General features: G+C 37.2%; 1 protein-coding gene across 2 annotated transcripts in view; it reads left to right on the forward strand.

Annotated features, from left to right (window-relative positions):
- LOC148950161 (uncharacterized) overlaps positions 1-20682 on the forward strand; it is a 93503-nt gene that overhangs the window by 37762 nt on the left and 35059 nt on the right. Inside the window, exon 2 of one of the 2 annotated variants that reach the window (XM_089091481.1) lies at positions 13953-14182. The exons of the other annotated variant lie outside the window; for it this stretch is intronic. The gene's annotated coding sequence lies outside the window, so the exon portion shown is untranslated. The remainder of the gene's footprint in view (positions 1-13952; positions 14183-20682) is intronic. 2 annotated transcript variants of the gene reach the window in all.

Raw genomic sequence — 20682 nt, forward strand, 5'->3', positions numbered from 1 at the left:
ACCTTCAAGGATCATGCTTCTCTTGTGTTCTTCATTAGAAAATCCCATCTATTAGTTATCTTTGTCAAATTCGCTTTTAATTTCCACGTTTTTGTATAACTTATCTATATTGCAAGACCAGTATACTGAGTACCTACTTCTTTTTTTAGTTCTTAATCACACTTTCCATTGTTGATAGGGAATAATACAGTATATCAGCCACAAAGTAATGTAAAATACCACCTTAGATATTAGCAAGTATTTTCTTTGTTAGATCATCTTTAATTCCCGCTTTTATTTAATTCTCTGACATACTAGAGAACTGAGGAAAATGTCTTTCTTGTCAAGCCAGAGACTGAGAGCAGAAAATTTCGACCACAAAAGCGCATGTAATCAGTCAAAAAATGCTTCGCTGTTTCAGATTTCGGAATCTGGTACCAAAATCTGTCATTGAAGACTGAATCCTACCAATTTTGAGTTCTAGTATTCTGAAAGACAAAATTCACACAATTTGTGCCTATCTGGTAACGTCTGTGATGTTTTTTCTCTCTTTTTTTTTTCTTTTTTTTTTTTCACTCATCCCTGCAAGATCTATTTTCCCCTGAATTTCGAACCATAAAAAAATTTATGACTAAAATGCGCCAACGGCGCATTTTCGCTTCCCGTGGTGCGCTTTTTTATGTCAGGCACCTGGCATCACTGCTAGAAACTGTAATGTGCCTATAAGACCAACATTGCGAAAGCTGGCTACCCTCTCCCCCCCTACACACATGTCATATTGTCCCGAAATGGGTCTAATAGAAATTTTAAGATAGCCATTCTATTCAAAATAGTCTAAATATCATGTAACAAGACCTTTGGGGTTGAAACAAACCCCAGAGATAGGGGGCAAGGGTTGTAAGTTATGCCCAAGGGGTATTAAAGGTTCTTACGGATGGGATGGTTGTTTAACTTCAGAAGAGGTTCAGTCCTCAAAAAGACTATGTCACTATAAAACGAACAGAAATTAATAAAAAAAAAATTGCACAAAATAAGTTTTTCAAAAAAAAGTAAAGCATTCCATGAAACCAAAAATGAACAAAAATAGAATCAAATAATCTACCAAGCATACACTACCACAAATCAGTATCAATAAATAAATGAAACCCAAAACAAACAGAAATTAAAATAAATCAAACTCAAATTGAGCAGAAATTAATCTGAGTAGTGTTCTAAACCCTATGCTTTCTAAAAGCCAGAATATAATTTGTACTTTACTGAAAAATTTTTTTTTAAATCTTTTAACTTTTATAACTTTAAGAAATTAAAAATTAATTAAGATTTTAAGGAATAAATATCAGCTTATGTATTTTAAACTAACAAAGCACATTTTTTCAGTAAATTCATTTGAATTTTTTTCAGTAAAGTACAAATCATATTCTGGCTTTTAGAAAGCATAGGGTTTAGAACCAGGGGCGTCTTTTGGGGGTGGAAAGGGGGGAACTTGCTCCCTCCCAAAAATTTGGAGAAAAAATATTATACATCCCATGCCCTTTGACTATCCAGATATGGACCCTTCTCGCCCTTCCCCAATATAAATGCTGGAGATTCGCCCCTGTTTAGAACCCTACTCAGGTTAAATTCTACTCGTTTTGAGTTTGACTTATTTTAATTTCTGTTTGTTTTGGGTTTCATTTATTACGAGGTAGTTATATTTTAATCAAATATTTAATATTTAGAGGTGGTTAGTTGTTGGGTTAACCCTTTCATGCCTGTGGTCACCATACGGATACCCCTCGCCCCCTATTTTTTTCTCTCGACTCCACAAAGTTACAACCGTGATTTCTTTTCCACTAGATAGCGCTTTCTTGGCTCTATCGCGTTTGAATTTATTATCCCTCAAGGATTTACCCGAGCGGTCGAGCGAGCGTCCAAGTCTAGACAAAACATAAAATGTCGAAAAAGAGGAAAGGTGCAGATTTTGACCTCAATGACCTGGACGTTTCTGGTAAGTTCAGAGCCTGATTATAATATTATTTTGTAGCTAAGAATGCGATCTTTCAAATGAGATATCACTAGTCTAATTCTGAGCGGTAGTTTAGCCCCAAACAAGGTTGCTAACGATCGGTTACCAAATGGTCACGTCAGGCATTCATTGCCAAACCAAACCTAGGCAGATTTGTACAGCAAACGGGGCAGCATGTCCTTTTTATGATCGGGAATAGGCACATTTTCTGTCTGTTCCTCCTTTTTACTGGTAACAAGGGTAAAAGAGCTATTTTGTGTGATGCCTCAAGCAAGTGTAGAGGCCAATGGCCTATTTTATTGCAGTATATTATTATTATTAAGTGATGCACTTACCTTTGAATTTCATTTCAGCTGGCCCAAGCACGAGCTCTGACTCCATGAGAGGTCATGGTCCTAAGCCTTTGGAAGAGAGACTGATCAAGGAAAGAAGTAGAAGAGGTACCAAGAAAATGACTGCAGAAGAAGCAGCAAGGCTTTTATTCATACCTGATTGTGATTCAGATCTCGATATCTCGTCCGAAGACGACGACCCAAACTGGGCGGCAGACAATCCAGATCAAGAATTTCAACCTCTACGTTCTCTCAACTGTTATGGCAATGAAGACAGAAGTGATGAAGAGGATATTGACCACACAGACGACATCCCTTTATCAATTCTTGGCAGGTTCGAGTTAGACAATGGCGATGACACGGATCAATTCGATTTGCCTCTCCCGGGCTTGAATGACACAGCAGTGTCAAACAGTTCTTCAAGCACATCATCAGCACCAGTGGCAACTTCTTCTGCAATGCAGTCAGCAACAGTTATTGCACCTGCTGAACCATTTGTCCTTACAATAGCTAAGAAAAATGCTCCTTCCCAAGCAGTGGCCGGTCTAGTAACTCCAACTGATGCTCCTCAGGTCACGGCAAAACAAGTAGCAAAAAAGAAGGTAGCAAAGGAGGCAAAGCAATACAAGTGGATAAAAACGGAGTCCGAACCTCGAGATATTACCTGGAAGGGTTCTATGCCACACTATGACGAGGTACAAACGCCCCTTGATCTCTTCCGAATGTTTATCACAGAAGACATTCTTTCAAACATTGTGGACCAAACGAACCTGAATGCCATGAGAAAGAAGAATCTTGTTCTGAAACTTTCTCTTGAAGAGCTGCACAGATTTCTTGGAGTTCAAATGCTTATGAGCATTCTCAAACTTCCGGCTATGAGAATGTACTGGGAGAATGGAATACGATATTCCCCGGTGGCTGATACCATGAGCAGAGATAGGTTCATTAGCTTCAGATCTTTCTTTCACATTTGTGTTGACACCTTGTGGATACCGAAAGGTGAGGCTGTTCATGATAAACTGTTCAAGATCAGAAGCCTGTACAACGCATTCAGGGAGAATCTGAAAAAAATAGACCCTGAAGAGATCCAAAGTATTGACGAACAGATGATCTTGTTCAAAGGAAGAATTGGATTTCGACAGTACTTGAAGGACAAGCCCCACTCGTGGGGTGTAATGGTTTTCACGAGAGCCGGCATCAGCGGAATAGTGTGTGACATCAGCGGAGTAGTGTGTGAATAGAGATATATACAGGAAAAGAATCTGTTGAAATTTCTGAACTTGGCCAAGGTACTGACGCTGTCCTTCGGCTTGTAGAAAATCTGCCAAGGTTCATGAACTTCAAGCTGTTCTTTGATAACTTCTATACTGGCATCGATCTCATTCACAAGCTTCAGATTGAATGTGGCATCGAGTCATGTAGTACGATACGCAGCAACAGAATGAGGGGCGCTGTTCTAGATACCGACGCCAACATGAAGAAGAATGGACGAGGGTCAGTGGACTTCCGTTTTGAAAGACATTCAGAAGTATCGGTAGTAAAATGGTATGACAACAAACCGTCCATTTGGCTTCGTCATACTGTGTAGTCACCCCAATTGATAAGTGTCAGAGATGGGATGGCACAACACGGAAATACGTCGAAGTTGATCGCCCCCGAATCGTCCGTGACTACAACAAATCAATTGGGGACGTAGATCTTGCTGACATGTTCCTGGAGCTTTGCAGAACTGACATTCGCTCGAAGAAATGGTATATGAGGATTGTGTACTACTTCTTTGACATGGCTGTGAACAACGCCTGGCTGATACACCGCCGACAGTGTAAGCAGACCAATGTTCAGCATATGTCTCTACTGTACTTCATAATAGACATTGCTCGTGGGTTGGTTCTTACTGGCGTATCTCAAAGTCCTTGAATTGGAAGACCATTCTTATTAGTGACAAAGCGCAATACGTCTACCTCGCGAGACGGGATGTCTTCGGAATCATTGAGGTTTGACCAGACCTCGCATTTTTCGGATACGACTGAATAGGGAAGGTGTTGCTATGAGAAGTGCGTTAGGGGTGGAACCAGTCGAATCATGCGTTCGAAGTGCAAAGTTCGACTGTGTTTGAACTCAGATCGCAACTGTTTCACAAATTTTCACCTAAAATAGTATCTGTATATACCTGACGTGACCATATGGTAGCCATTCACAGTTTGGATTTGGAATGAAATAAATTTTTTTTTTAAATAAATATGTTATAGTTGAACCTCCAGGATCACTCTCTGCTATTTTCAGAATTTTTACGCAACTCCTTCTCGGTCCAGGTCTGAAGGGGTTAAGTTAGGTTTGTTTAAGTTAAGTTAAGTATTTAACATAATGCATTCTGCGCACCCTTTTTTCCATAGTTCTTTGTCAAAGTTTCAATAATTTTGTTTCTAAAGTCTTATATGATCGTCATGTTTGGTATATTTTAGATCTTAAACACTGTAATTCTTAAGGATGTTCTGTTTAGCAGACATCTGTTTCACTGAAAAAATATAAATGCTTTTACTTTTATAACTTTAATAAATCAAATAATATTAACATTTTGATTACTAAATATCAGTATATGTATATTAAACTGACAATGCACATTCATTTTCAGTAAAGTGCCAATTATGTTCTGGCCATGGGAAGGCTTAGGAGTTTTGAGCCAAAACTCATGTTAAATTCTGCTCGTTTTGAGTTTTACTCAGTTAATTATTGTAATTTCTGTTTGTTTTGGGTTTCATTTATTTATCGATGGTGATTTGTGGTAGTTTGGCGCTCGGTAGATTATTTGATTTTAGTTTTGCTCATTTTTTCTTTAATAGAGTTCTTTACTTTTCTTTGAAAAACGTATTTTGTGGAAAAAGTTTTTTTAATTAATCTTTGTTTGTTTTATATTTACATAGTCTTTTCAGGAAAAAGAAAATAATACTTTAAATATTTTTGTTTTTTAAAACTTTATAGTTTGGCCTGCCATTTGTATGCCGGAGAAAAATTTTACAGCAATTTTTAACAGCATACACTCTTTTAAAAATCTGGACACAAAGAGTTCTGTTTAATTTAGTTTCATAACTCCTCTAGTTGACCTGTAATGGAAAACTTGATACCATTCGCAAAAAAATCTGTTTACTTTCTTTGATAACTTGGATACACCTGAGCTATTTGGATTTGGTTAAATTTTAAGAGCAGAAGTAGCCCCAAACGTTTGAACATAATACCCTCAGTCGTTCTTGGGATACTGCTGAGATGCCTTATTGGGAATTAGCATTATCACAGTGCATTTTGATTTGATCTTAAGGCATCATTTAGTTTTTAATCATATGAAAATTGGATTTGAGGAAGACTAAAATCTATTCTATAAATCATATACATCTTTCTATATAAACCTTATATGCCCCCAGGGCATCACTTACAACCCTTGCACTGAGGGATCTGAGGGGGTTATCATCCTAAAAGACCTAATTTCCAGAACTTTCAACTACATTGAACAAAATGGATATCTCAAAATTCTGATTGTATGTTTTTGGGAAAATGCTGGGCGTGAGAGGGGCGTTAGTCACTATACAATCCCTTTCACCTATTAAAAAACGCACTAGCCCTTTCAATGTCCAATTGAATGCAGCGTTTTGAATTTTCTACGACACTGCTATCAATAAAACCTTATATGTCCACAGGGCATAACGTAAGACCCCTACCCTTAGGACTTTGGGGGGCGAGATTGTCCTCCTGAAATACATAATGTCTAAAACTTTTAACTACGTTGAATAAAATGGCTTTCTAAAAAAATTTGATTGGATGTGTTTTGGGAAAAGGTGGGTGAGGGAGGGGGTTACGTTGCCCTCAAACCACTTTTGACTATTAAAATAGTGCTTTGAATTTCAAATCGAATGAGCCCTTTTTCAAGTTTCTACGACAAAGATTTCAATAAAAACCTTATATGCCCCCAGGGCATAACTTATAATCCTTGCCCTGAAAGTTGTGGATGTGTGTCCTCCTTAAAAATATGTTTTCTATCTGGAAATCAACTACCCTGAACAAAATGGCTATCTCAAAATTTTTTAGGTTGTGTTTGGGAGAATGATGGGTGTGGGGGGGGGCTAGTTGTCCTCCAATCACTTTCGACTATTAAAAAGGGCACTAGCCCTTTGAATTTCCAATCGAATGAGCTTTTATTGAAGTTTCTACGACATCGCCTTCTTTAAAAACCTTATATACCCCCAGGGCATAACTTAAAACCCTTGCCCTGAGAGATGTGGGTGAGTGTCCTCCTCAAAAACATATTTTCTATCTGGAAATCAGCTACAGTGAACCTAATGGCTATCTCAAAATTTTGATTGGATGTGTTTGGGGGAATGACGGGCGTGTGGGAGGGCGGGGGGCTAGTTGCACTCCAATCACTTTCGACTATTAAAAATGGTACTAGCCCTGTGAATTTCCAATCGAATGAGCGTGTTTTGAAGCTTCTACGACAACACCTTCTTTAAAAACCTTATATACCCCCAGGGCATAACTTAAAACCCTTGCCCTGAGGGTTGTGGGGAGTGTCCTCCTCAAAAACGAATTTTCTATCTGGAAATCAACTACGCTGAACAAAATGGCTATCTCAAAATTTTGATTGGATGTGCTTGGGGGAATAATGGGCGTGGGGAGGGGGCTAGTTGCCCTCCAATCACTTTCGACTATTAAAAGGGTACTAGAGCTTTGAATTTCAAATCGAATGAGTCTGTTTTGAAGATACTACGCTAACGTATTCTATATAAACCTCATATGCCCCCAGGGCATAACTTAAAACACTTGCCCGGTGGGTTGTGGGAGAGTTTCCTCATCAAAAACATATTTTATATTTGGAAATCAAATACGCTGAACGAAATGGCTATATAAAAATTTGGATTGGATTTGTTTGGTGGAATGATGGGTGTGGGGGGTGGGGGGGGGCTAGTTTCCCCCCAATCACTTTCGACTATTAAAAAGGGTACTATTTCTTTGATTTTCCATTCGAATGAGCCTGTTTTGAAGTTTCTACGACAACGCCTTCTATAAAAACCTTATATGCCCCCAGGGTATAACTTAAAACCCTTTCCCTGAGGGTTGTGGGGGATTGTCCTCCTCGAAAATATATTTTCTATCTGGAAATCAAGTACGCTGAATAAAATGGCTATCTCGAAAATTTTGATTGGATGTGTTTGGGGGAATGATGGGCATAGGAGGGGCTAGTTGTCCTCCAATCATTTTCGACTATTTTAATAGGGTACTAGCCCTTTGAATTTCCAATCGAATGAGCCTTTCTTGAAGTTTCTACGACAACGCCTTCTATAAAAACCTTATATACCCCCAGGGCATAACTTAAAACCCTTGCCCCGAGGGTTGTAGGAAAGTGTCCTCCTCAAAAACATATTTTCTATCTTGAAATCAACTACGCTGAACAAAATGGCAATCTCAAAATTTTGATTGGATGTGTTTGGGGGAATGATGGGCGCGGGGGGGGCTAGTTGCCCTCCAATCACTTTCGACTATTAAAATAGGCACTAGCCGTTTAAATTTACATTTGAATGAGCCAGTCTTGTAGTTTCTACGGCAACGCTTTCTATAAAAACCTTGTAAGCCCCCAGGGCATAATATAAAACCCTTGCCCCGAGGGTTGTGGGGGAATGTCCTCCTTAAAAACATATTTTCTATCTGGAAAGCAACTACGCTGAACAAAATGGCTATATCAAAATTTTGATTGGATGTGTTTGGGGGAATGATGGGCGTGGTTGGGGGGCTAGTCCAATGACTTTTGACTATTAAAAAGTTCACTAGCCATTTGAATTTCCAATCGAATGAGCCTTTTTTGAAGCCTCTACGACAACGCCTTCTATAAAAACCTTATATACCCCCAGGGCATAACTTAAAACCCTTGCCCCAAGCTTGTGGGGGAGTGTCCTCCACAAAAAGATATTTTCTATGTGGAAATCAACTACGCTGAACAAAATGGCTATCTCAAAATTTTGAATGGATGTATTTGGGGGAATGATGGGCGTCGGGGGGGGGGCTAGTTGCCCTCCAATCACTTTCGACTATTAAAAATGGCACTAGCCCTTTGAATTTCCAATCGAATGAGCCTTTTTTGAAGTTTCTACAACAACGCCTTCTATAAAAACCTTATATGCCCACAGGGCATAACTTAAAACCCTTGCCCCGTGGGTTGTGGGGGAGTTTCCTCCTCAAAAAGATATTTTCTATTTAGAAATCAATTACGCTGAACAAAATGGCTATCTCAAAATTTTGATTTGACGTATTTGGGGGAATGATGGCCGTGGGGGGGACTAGTTGCCCTCCAATCACTTTCGACTATTAAAAAGGGCACTAGCCACTCCAATTTCCAATCGAATGAGCCCTTTTCGAAGTTTCTACGATGAATCCTTCGATACGAAGTGCCCGGGTATGGAGAAAAAAAACACATTGTGCCCACATCGTTCTTTACTTAGGCAGCGCTAGCGCGCTGCCTATGATAATAACGCAACCTTAAGAGCCCAAGAGGATCTATCACCTTGCTCTATAGTGAACGGTGTTAGTGTGTCTGTTTTATATTATGCGGATGACGTTTTTAACCTAACTAGGACTGTGTTTAGTTTAGAAAAGTTTAAGGGAGATTGCGAAGAATTATAACCAGATTGGTCTTTCTTTAAATGCGGCTAAGTCTCAAGTTTTATTATTTAATTTTGACGGTTCTGAAACCCCTGATAGAGTAAATCTGGGTGATTCTGATGTTGTACCACTGCAGGAGCTTGTGTACAATGGTTTGCCTATTGGTACATCCCTAAAGTCAACTCAGAAATTACTAATTGCCCTAACCGTACGTAAGATCTTAAATGCGTGTGCTGGTGCAGTTGGATCACAGCTGAATCTTGGTAAGCGCCACCCTGTGAAAGTATGTAATGCTGTTTCTCTCCCTCATCTTCTACACCAAGTTCATTCCTGGGACATTTTTAACGAGTAGGATAAAATAGAAATTAGGAGGGCCAATTTTAAATGTTTAAAGTTCCTTATCTGGGTTTCTTCTTAAAAAAGGAATGGTGGATTGCGGGAGAGATACAGCTTGCCAGATCCTCTTGATGCTACAGATAAACTTTCTTCCAAGTTTGTGGGTTTACCGTCGAACCACCCTTGAAGTATTTTTTGTTTTAATACTAGTTTCCTTTTTATTTATTTGCTTTTTTTTGCTGGGTTACTCTTATTTTCTTATATTGTGTTATTTGTATGATACACTTAAAGATGTTGACAACCCTTGGAGTGGCTTAATTTTCTGAATTGTTTGGTTTTTTGAGTTTCAGTTTGCACGTATTTGCTCCTGTTTTTGTATGTGTTTTTTTTTTCATTTTCTTTCTTTTTGTTACACTCCATCGTCATGCTTTGTATTTTGATGGGTTAAAAAAAAAAGAAAAAAAAAGAAGTAAATATTATACCCGTTTTCATTATATTTTAATGTGTTAAATTCTGTATACTATAATTCTATTGTAGTAATTGTATTATATATTAATACGTGTATAAATATTGGTTAGGTTACTCTGAAGGGCTTCCTGCTTCTCAAGTATTTCTTTAGCAAATATAAGTCAACTAATATTTGTCAAAAAACATTTTGTAATTAATTAGCCTTTGCCGTATTTTCATGGTCATGGACGTTCGAATTCTTTGCGCAAGAAAGAAAAGTGAAAGGGCTAAAGATTCGCTTTCTTTATACACATTCTTCTTGTTGTTTTGTTTGACAATTACTACGTTTGTGAGCTTGAATAACATACAAATGTAAACAATTGGCTATTTGGACAAAAGGCTGTTTTTTTCTTTACCGTAAGTCCGTAACCCAATTGTGTTCAATGGTTTATGAAATTAAAATAAAGCCTCGTGAATAAATTAAAATCTTGTAGTTTGCAGCTTCAGCTTAGTTTCTTGAAAAGATATCTAAGAACAGCCTACTAAGGCACGTGAGCACAAGGGGTCTTCTAGCTCGTGTCCCCTTCTGAAGCATTGAAAATTGGACATTGATTTTTTTTTTTTTACAACATAACCCACATATATTTTTTTTATATTTTGCCCCCTCCCTCACAAGAAAGTCTGTTTCTGATCCGAATAAGTCAGCGACTGATGTTTAGCATCAACCAAAGTATAAACACATACAACAAGTACTGACAAAACCTATCCTCTCCACTTACAAAAAATTAAACACAAAAAAGTGACACTTTGTCCGCTTCTCCGGAGACGATTCCATACCTATGCGAACCTGGGGGATAAATGCACAAGTTCCGTAGGTGATTGTTCCGTAAAAGCTGTATTAAATTTAATATATTGGCTCGGAGCGATTAAGTAGTACAGCATTTTTCCTCTAGAGGCGCTGAGGTACGCGGGGTCACTTTTGGAGAGTTTGGTCAGTACTTGCTCAGTATGTGTTTATACTTTGGCATCAACTACCATCAGGAATATAAAGCAAATCATGCACACATAAAGGCTCTCGTTGCGCCTGTTCACCAATTTTTGTGCCGCGCCTCCGTGTCTTGAATTTAGAAGAATAAGGCAATTATATTCTAATCACCAGCATAGTAGTATTCTTTTTCCAGAGAGATTATAAATTCTTGCCAGAAATTAAAATACATTTTAATGCCATAATATAGCCAAAAGTAGATAACTTCAAATCGACCTTGGAATTTTTACTCATTGCTTTATTTTCTCTTTTGACTGAATTTCCGTTTTGCCCCACAAAATGGCATACTTAAGTACTTTGTGACGGCGTTCGGTACCACCTTCTCTGAAAAGTAGAAACAAATAAATACTCATCCGTGATCATCCTTCTCGGAAAAACTACAAATTTCGCAGTTTTGTAGATATGGACTCAAAACTTCTGCGAATAGACTTTCTCAAACGTTTATGTTGTTTAGTTGTATGCTGTCATTTTCATCGAGATTACTTCCTTTTGGGGGTGTTTATCCCTTCGTGGAAAATTCAATAAATTTTCCTCGGGATCACAACTTTCTGTGAGTAACTGTGAACTTAACATATCTATTAGTACAAGTCGCTCCTTACTTACAGTTCGTTACCACAGACTGTTTGATCATGCTATATCATCTCAGATTTTCTTCAATTTTGTAGGGGCTTTGTTCCATTTATAATTCCTTAGCTTCTGGATAATATTATCACCCAATATGGGAAGGCTGAAGATTAAGAGCCAACTCATTTGAGGTCGCTCAAAATCCACGGGAGCATATGACAATACTAATGCCATGTCGTCAATGTTTTGTCAAGTGGTCAATCGGTTGTCAATACCAATAAAATTGCATTATTTGGAGATTCTTAATCCACTGCTCTGACAAACTGGTCTTATTTGTGCGCCTAAAATAGTAAAATTATTACAGGAATTTATAAATATTGAGTATCATGTGACCAGGTCTTAAAATTGGCCAGAAACTTACAATCATCAATTATTGCCCTAATTATGGTCTCTACAACTCCTCAAGAGCACAAAAGATAACTAAAATACATTACAAACATACTATCTACTTGAATACCAACATATTTAGTAAATGTTAGATTAGTTTATATTTAGTAAGTGTTTAATTTAATAAATGTGGGATGTCTTTATGATTTTGCCGTGGGCTGAAGATTATATGCAAAGTATAAGAACGCTTTTGGTGGTGGCAAAGTTCGGCTTTTTAAAGTTTCCATGTTATATCCCTTTTAGGTAAAGAATTGAATTCACGTTTATGGGTAAACCGTATAATGTATAGTAAAACATTAAACCTTGTAGTAAAACATCAATACTCGATTTTTTGTGTCCTGAATGCCAAAATTTACTTAGTTCTCTCCTTCTATGAGTTCAAATCATCAAATTTACGAAAGAGTTACTACTACTACTACTATAGTCAATTCATTGTAGCACCTATAAACCTGGGGGCCATCTTTTTATCATAGGCCCATTCCCATATTAAAGGGAAAGTGACATCCTAGACATCATAACTTGGATTGAATAGATGAAGTTTCTTTTTTTTTTCTCTACACCAGTGAAAATATTTTGCTAGCCGTGAGTACGTTCTCACATGTATTTTGAGTGATCTCCACCGAAATGTCCCTAAATTCAAGCCGTTACATTGGAACTCATCCTTCAATACAAGGCTTCAATACTGTAACATCTGGCCCTAAGGTACAGCTCGAGACCTGGGCAGGAGCAGCTGCCCTACTTCATTTTTATGGCGGCTGACATTAAATTTCTTTCAAATAATTATACACTTCTTTGGCATACCCAACCCCCCCCCCCCAATCATGAGGCCAAAAATCGCTACTGCTAAGGTGACATGAAGTGAGCAAAAAAAAAATGAAATGGCCAAGCAAGAACATCCAGCTTGGTTAATATGGAATGACCAACATATTCATAAGAAAATTAAAAAAAGCTCTTAAATATCGACCGTATCAAATATTTATAGTCACAGTATAAGCTTTTTTTTGCTTTTTGGATGGCATCCCAATGGGTCCATTATTAAAGAAACTTAAGTGGTTACTCAATTTATTCCACCCACTTATCACAGCTTGCCAAGAATTCAGCAACATTTATGGAAGTGCTTTTCACTCAGGTCTCGTAATAAGAGACAAAAAATAGCTTTTGAATGACAATTTTAAATTTAGTGGCTTGCAAATGCTTCCAAAATTCTTTTCACTTTTTATCTAGTGGTTTTAAATGCCAGGACGGAAGTATTATTTCTATTTAACAAACAAGTTTATTACAAAAGGAGCTCCTGATGTAGAACAAAAAAAAACATTTCCTTGTTAGTTTCAACAGTTGAAATAGAAGACATTCAAAAAGCAATTGAAACTCGCTTCATATGTCCATCAATTCATCAAAGAGTTCCGCAGTATGACCATTGTGGAGTGTCAGATCACCCCCCCTTCTCGGACCTCGCTGAGACAGCAAGCCAAAACAACTTTGAGGTGTGTAGACGTGTTACAAAGTTGTAAAAGTTGACTGGAACGGTCCCTCAACATTTTTATCACCCTTTTAGTCTTCTTTTTTAAAACACGTTTCTAAATTTTTGGTTAATATGGGCTGTAGTTAATTTTTTGCTAGGCTGCAGAAGTAACTGCAAACATGATCATAACCACTGCATTCAAACTCCTTGTTTATTAGTTTAGGAGATAATGAGACCCAGTGCTGCAAGACAGCGCTGTGTCTGATTGTTATTTTCAAAATATTCGGAAATTTGTTCGGTTAATTTATGTTAGGTATTTAATATAATGCGTTTTGGGCGACCTGTTTTTCTAAGTTGTAGCTCCCATAATTTTGTTAATAAAGTATAATATTTTCATCATAATTTTGATACATTTCATTAGGATTAACCTAACTACACTTCTCGAGTGTGTTCTGGATTGTACGGAAGTACCATCTATTTCTATAACCCAAAAATGTTGCTGAATTAGATGTAGAAATTGGCTATCACTTCTGAATTAATGCGGTTTCGAAAAGAAATTCACAAAAAGTTCTGTAGTACCTCGTTTAAGGAAAGTTTTCTCTTCTTGAAACTCGTTTAATGACTTTTTAGTTATTGGGAAGGGGGTTATCTGCCACCTCTTCAAACATAGCATCAATTGTCCATTCATTTCAGCTAGCCACAAAAATCACGGTAATATTTGCGGAAGTCTAACAAAACAGCCTTTGTCAAGAGAAGACAGGTATTCGTTACTCGTCATGGAACGCTGATACACAAGTGAAAGTGAATCGCAACATTGGACCATGATTTCGGTATTAGTGAGAACATAAACAGCAATTGTAATTTGTAGATGTACAATATACACTAATCAAAAATTAAATGAGGATATATGAGTTACTTCTTCCGTAAGTCGCTTTTATTTTGTTTTTATTTCTGATAACACTATTCTGCAGCAAATTCCTTTGAATGAATCTGGCACATGTCTTGATTGCAATTCTCTGCTTAGCTCGACTTTATCTTTTCCAAAAAAAAGTTTAAATAGCGAGTTTGATTTTTAAGTGATATTTAGCAACTTCAACGCGTCAAAGCGTAAATTAACTGGGCGCAATTTAAAATGACTCCGGAGCATCGTAATCCTTTAAACTAAAAACAAAAAGGGGTGACACTTTTTAGCAATATTGGATATGACTATCCCCCCAGTAGTGTTAAATCACGAAAATATTTTAGGCGATGGGCAAAAGGTATTTTTCAAAATCCTGGGGAGTGATTTGCACTTTTTCAATGAAAATACCAAAAAGGGATTTTTCAATGAAAATGGACATCCACCACATGGCTAATATGGGAGTAAAATTCATTTGTGATGCACATGGAAGTTATAAGCCTATTTAGATTGAGGATGCAATTCTAGGTATATATTTACACATTAGGGGGGTGGGGGTATATATTCTGTGAATATATAGCTCTAAGAAATTCATGAATTTCTTAGAAAAAGCTGGGAAAACAAGGAAAGGAGTGAAGATAAAGGCTACCCCCCTGAAAAATGTGTTAACTAGGATTATTCTACATATTATGGAGTAAGAATTGTTTTCTTAATATGTTTCCTTTTGTCCAGCTGGACTCCTAGGTTTAAAATACATGTTGGCCGGTTGGCTAATTTAAAGATTTGTATATATATACACTGTCAAGTTAGTGATCTGGTGGTATCCCAATAAAAATACCTTAAAAAGTGTTTTTGAAAAACTAGGGGGCGAATGCCCCTTTCCCCGTCCCCTCTAAATTAACACCAGTATACCACCGTCTGCCTCCGCTTTGATTTAAAAGCTTCAGGAAAACTAAATTTCTGTATCTGTCATGTACATTTTGGCTTTATGTGTTCAAATTCGATTCAAATTGTAATCAATTATGCAAATAATTAGATCATTTAAGCCTGCCGGATCAAATCTATAGGAGTTCATTTGTCAATTTGTGTTAAAGCATGGAAATATTTCAGATATGGCAGCTCATAGAAGATAAATGGTACTGTTCTAGTAGCCGGGGAACACGCGAGACGGCCACTCGAGAAAAGCAAAGATCAAATAGGCATTACCCGGTAATTGCTATCTGACGCTGCATAAACAAGGGGTTTTTCACTCCAGGAACTATATTTAAACTTTAGTTTTTCGGGGTTTAGGGGGAACAAAGGTACCTAGGTTAGGTTAAGTTACGTATTTAATTATATGCTATGCTTTACTCCCACCCCTCTAAAGTGCAAATATATAGCCGAAATTTGTTTCTAAACTATTGTATTCTTGCCCTATTTTATTTTATTTCATTAGCAATAACGAAACCTCACTTCTCGCGTGTTACCCGGTTAATAGAACAGTACCAGATAAATATATTATTTCAACAAAACATCAAAGGATTTAGGCTGTGATTTCATTCCCAGAATCTTCATTTATCTGTCCTTTATCAACAGCATTAAAAGATCTCAAAAAGCCTTTAAAGAAGGGTTTCTCTCTTATGAGCAACTACTAACTCTCAATGAGCCTTCAGATAAAATATAAAGATGGATAAGGGGGGAGCATAAATTAACCCCTCATCTCCTTTCATTTAGATTACCGTGAATAATTGTGCTACGAGGGGACACCTCCCTTGTTATTGCAGAGAAAGGCTACTGACAAAATGTTACTGAAAAATAGAAAATGATAAGTTAAGATTTATTCTTCATTAGATACACATACAATATGGCATGTTACTATTCCCCCAAAGGCACATTGGCCTGTAAAGAAGGGGGAAGACAAATGAGTTACTTACTCAAAGAAGAAAAACAAAACAAAATTTAAAATGATCACTTAGAGACAGAAGAGCAAAAAGGAGAAGAAAAGAAAATATAAATCAAATAAAAACTATAAAAAACAAAACTAAATAGAATAAACAGGCTAAATTAATTAAATAGATTAAATAGACTCCACAAAAATAATAAAAAATATAAGACAAAAATAAACACATAAATAAAAATAAGTTCTAAGAAGCCAAAGAATTTTTAACAATTTTTTTAAACAAACCGAATGAGTGGCACCCTTGAGCTGATTCAGGCAACTTATTCCAAATAATATGAATCGCCATTACGGGATTAAAATCTGTCCTTATGCAAGGAGTAAATGGAACTTTAACATGATTTGTCATATTGCGAAGATTATAATTATTTTGATCAGAGGTAAAAGATAGCGGAACACTTAGGGGCCGGAAGAGGTCACCATGAAGCTGAGAAAAAGTAAAACATGCACATGAAAGAATGTACAGTGACTCAAGATCAAGTAATGGGATAATAATGAGTGATTAGTTTCCTGAATGAGGTTTCTAGCTTTATTGTAAACCTTAGAAAGTGGTTTTAATAGTGAAGGAAAGGTTAACATCCACACTATTGGACAGTAAGAAACGCAAGATTGCATCAAGCAGTGAAAAAGGATTTTCAAAATTGATCCAGGAAAAGTATGTTTAAGTTTCCTTAAAATACCAAGACTCCTGCATATCTTCATTTTTTTTAAAATCAGTGTGATGTTTGAAAGATAGGTTTTCATCAACAAGAATGCCCAAAAAAACAAACATATCGGTCTTTAGATCTATGAATTATCCCGTTTGGCTGGTGAGTTTCTGATAACTGGGGATAAACCTGAGAAACGCCAAAAAAATACAAAAAAATGAAATTCGAAAAATTTGGGGTAAGATAAATTTTCCAAATTTAATCGAAGCTCTGATTTGCAGTTTTCCGAAGTGCCAAGTTTGCTATCATCACCAAACAAACAAGGACATCAGAAGAAGGCTAACTATAGTGGCCACTATGGGCAAGGGAAGGTTTAGAATGACAAAGACTAAAGCAATTAATAAGTTTCTGATTTTTACTACATAATAAGATCATTTAAATAAATCAAAAATAGCATAAACTCTAAAACTGAACCCTGGGGGACGCCAAAATTCACTTGTGAGGGTGACCGGAAAAGTAGATCAACAGAAATTAACCTATCCTTCAAATAAGACTGAAACTAAAATAATACATTTCCCCTTATGCCTAAATGAGACATCTTCAATAGAAGAATTCCATGTTTTAAGGAATCGAAAGCCAGGATATAGCCGGCTGCTATATACAGGAATATAGCAGCCAGAATCAGCCCCGAATCCAACGCAGGATGAATAAAATTCTAAAGAGTCATACAGGCATGTTCAGGGAAGTGCTTAATTAAGAAACCAAATTGAAAATCATGAAGAAAATTTTTGGATTTTAGGAAATCTAAAAATTTTAGGATCATTTCTTGGTTCTCCATTATACAAAACAATAATTCAAGCACGCTTGAGAGCATCCGGAAAAACTCCACATTCAAATGAAAGATTAACAAGTTTAGTTAGAGGCAAATCTATTGAAGGAAGAATAGATTTAACTACCTTAGTAGGAATAGAATCTGGCCCAGATGAGGACGAGTTTTCAAGCCATTAACAATTTTAATAATTTCACTTACTGTTACTGGCTCTAGAAACATAGACTTAAAACAAGACGGCCCGAGGTAAGATCTAAAGTCCGGCTTAGGCTGAGATAAAGTAACTGTAGAAGCAATATTCTTACCAATTTTAGCGAAGAATGAAGTGAATGCCTCTTGGACATTAAGCTCACCCTCTACAGCTTCATCACCAATGACCAGACTCATAGGAAAAGAGCTAGATTCAGAACCGGGTTTAAGTACTGAATTTACTACCTTCCAAGTTTTACGAATATCATTGCCAAACGCAGCAAAATTATTTAGATAATAGAGAAATTTGGCTTTCCTACACAAGGAATTATATATATTCCGGTAGATCTTGAATTAACAAAGATGAACAGCTCTCGCTGAAAGTGTAGCGCATTTATAAGCTCTCCAGAGATTCATTTTCCTTCTCCAGCTTTTGAGAGGTCTGGATGTCATGTAAGGGTTTAGAGGAACAATCCTTTTAGACCTATGATTAGAAGGTGGTACCTTACAAGTGGAAAGAATAGCCTTTTTTATGGTCCCACAAAAGGACTCCAATAAACAAGAAAAATCCTTATCATTATCAAAAAAAAACAAAACTCCACGAATTTTCCGCCAATTTAGACCCAAGAAGAGATAACTATTTCTCGCCAAACCTAATAGAATAGGAATCAAACACTTGAGCCGGGTTACTCTTCCCCTGTTTAAAGCTGAACCGAGAATATATTGGAAAACAATTGGAGATTTCAGTAACTAAGATTGAGTTTTCCTTCAAGCATCCTGGAAGAAAATCAACTGAAGCCTAAGAGTTTGAATCCATCAAATTTATATTAAAATAACCCATCATGATTAACTGACACGAACGTTTCAGTGTTATGTCAAGTATTTCCTCAAGATTCCTAAGAAACAACGGAACCACACCACTAGGAGAACGATAAATATTGCCTATGATTAGATCAATACCATTAGATCTAATTTCTATAAATTTTGACTCGAAAATATCTTCAAATTCCTTGGTAAGTCATCCCGCAAGCAATAATGCAAATCAAGGGCAACGCTATAGCGTAGGGTTGTAAGTTATGCCCTAGGAGCATATAAGGTTTTTATAGAAAGCATTGTCGTAGAAACTTCAGAAAGGGCTCATTCGATTGGAAAGTTAAAGGGCTAGTTCCCTTTTTAATAGTCGAAAGTGATTGGAAGGCAACTAACACCCCTTCCACGCCCACCATTTCCCCAAACACAACCAATCAAAATTTTGATATAGCCATTTTGTTCAACGTAATGAAAGTTCTGGAAATTATATGTTTGAGCAGGACACTCCCCCCATAGTCTTCAGGACAAGGGTAATAAGTCATGCTTTGGGGGCATATATGATTCTTATGGAAGGAATGGCTTTATAAACTTCGTAGACGGCTCATTTGTTTGGAAATTGAAAGTTCTATCTCAATTTTTAAGCGTAAAAAGATATTGGAAGGTAACCAGCCCTCCCCCCAACCCTTTTTTTCTGAAATGCATCTGATCAAAATTTTGAGATAGCTATTTTGTTAAAAACAATTCAAAGATCATACAACTAAAACTCCAGTGTCGCCACACCCCCCCAGGGTTCGGGAGCGGGCTTGATAAGTTATCCTCTGGGGGCACAAGCGGTTTTTATGGAAGGATGCTCTTTTTAATTTCAAAGAGAGCTGACTTGCTTGGAAATTGAAAGTTCGAGTTCACTCTTTAAGAGTCAAAAGATATTTCAGGGCACCTAGCCCCCCTCCCCTCCACGCCCTTTTTTCCTTAAACCTATCAGATAAGAACTTTGAGATAGCCTTTTTTTAAATAGTTCAAAGACCATGTAACGAAAATTCCGGGGAAGAAACAGCCACCCAGGGCCCGAGGGCAGGCGTTGTAACTTATGCCCTGGGGGAATATATGGTTCTTATTGAAGGGATGCTCATTTGATTGGAAATTCAAAGGGTTAGTGCCCTTTGTAATAGTCAAAAGAGATTGGAGGGCAACTAGCTCCCCCTACGCTCCCTTTTTCCCAAATAAATCCAATAAAAATTTTGAGATAGTCATTAAGTTAAAAATTGCTCAAAAGTCAGATAACAAAAAATCAGGTGTCGTCACAACCCCCCAGGGCCTGGGACAGGCGTTGTAAGTTATGCCCTGGGCATATATGTCTCGTTCGAAAAGGGTGATCATATCAAATTAAGAAAGGGCTCATGTGATTCGAAATGGAAGGCGCAAGGTCTCCTCCAAATAGTCAAAACGGATGGTCATATAAACTTCAGAAAGGTGTCTTTTGAATGGAAATTAAAATTTCTCGTTCATTTTTTAAGATTCAAAAGAGATCGGAGAGCAACTAGCCCCCACCCCTCCACGCCCTAAATGCATCAGATGAACGTTTTGAGATAGACATTTTGTTAGAAATAGCTCAAAGTTCAGATATCAAAAATTCCGGTGTCGACACAGCCCCCAGGGACCGGTGATAGGTGTTGTAAGTTATGCCCTGGGGGCATATATGGCTCTTATGGAAGAAATGCACGTATAAACTTTATAGAGGGCTCATTTGGTGTGAAATAGAAAGTTGTAATTCTCTTTTTATGAGTAAAAAGTGATCGGAGGACAGCTAGCCTTCCCCACACTCCATTTATTTTTTTCCCAGAGGCTCTTCATAAAGAAGGGGTCGTCGCATAAACTTCAAAGGGGGTTCATTCGATTAGAAATTGAGAGTTCTAAGACCCTTTTTAAGAGTAAAAGGTAATCGGAGGGCAACTAGCCCCCCCCCTCCCAAGCATTTTTTCCACAAATATATCTTATAGAAAATTTGAGGTAGCCATTGCATCAGATAAAATTCTTATGGGTGGGATGCTCGTATAAACTTCGAAGAGGGCTCATTTGATTGGTAATTGAAGGTTCTAGTTCACTTTTTATAAATC

This window comes from Artemia sp. Qi Xiang Cuo, chromosome 7 (assembly GCF_049724085.1).
Source record: "Artemia sp. Qi Xiang Cuo chromosome 7, ASM4972408v1, whole genome shotgun sequence".
Taxonomy (NCBI): Eukaryota; Metazoa; Arthropoda; class Branchiopoda; order Anostraca; family Artemiidae; genus Artemia; species Artemia sp. Qi Xiang Cuo.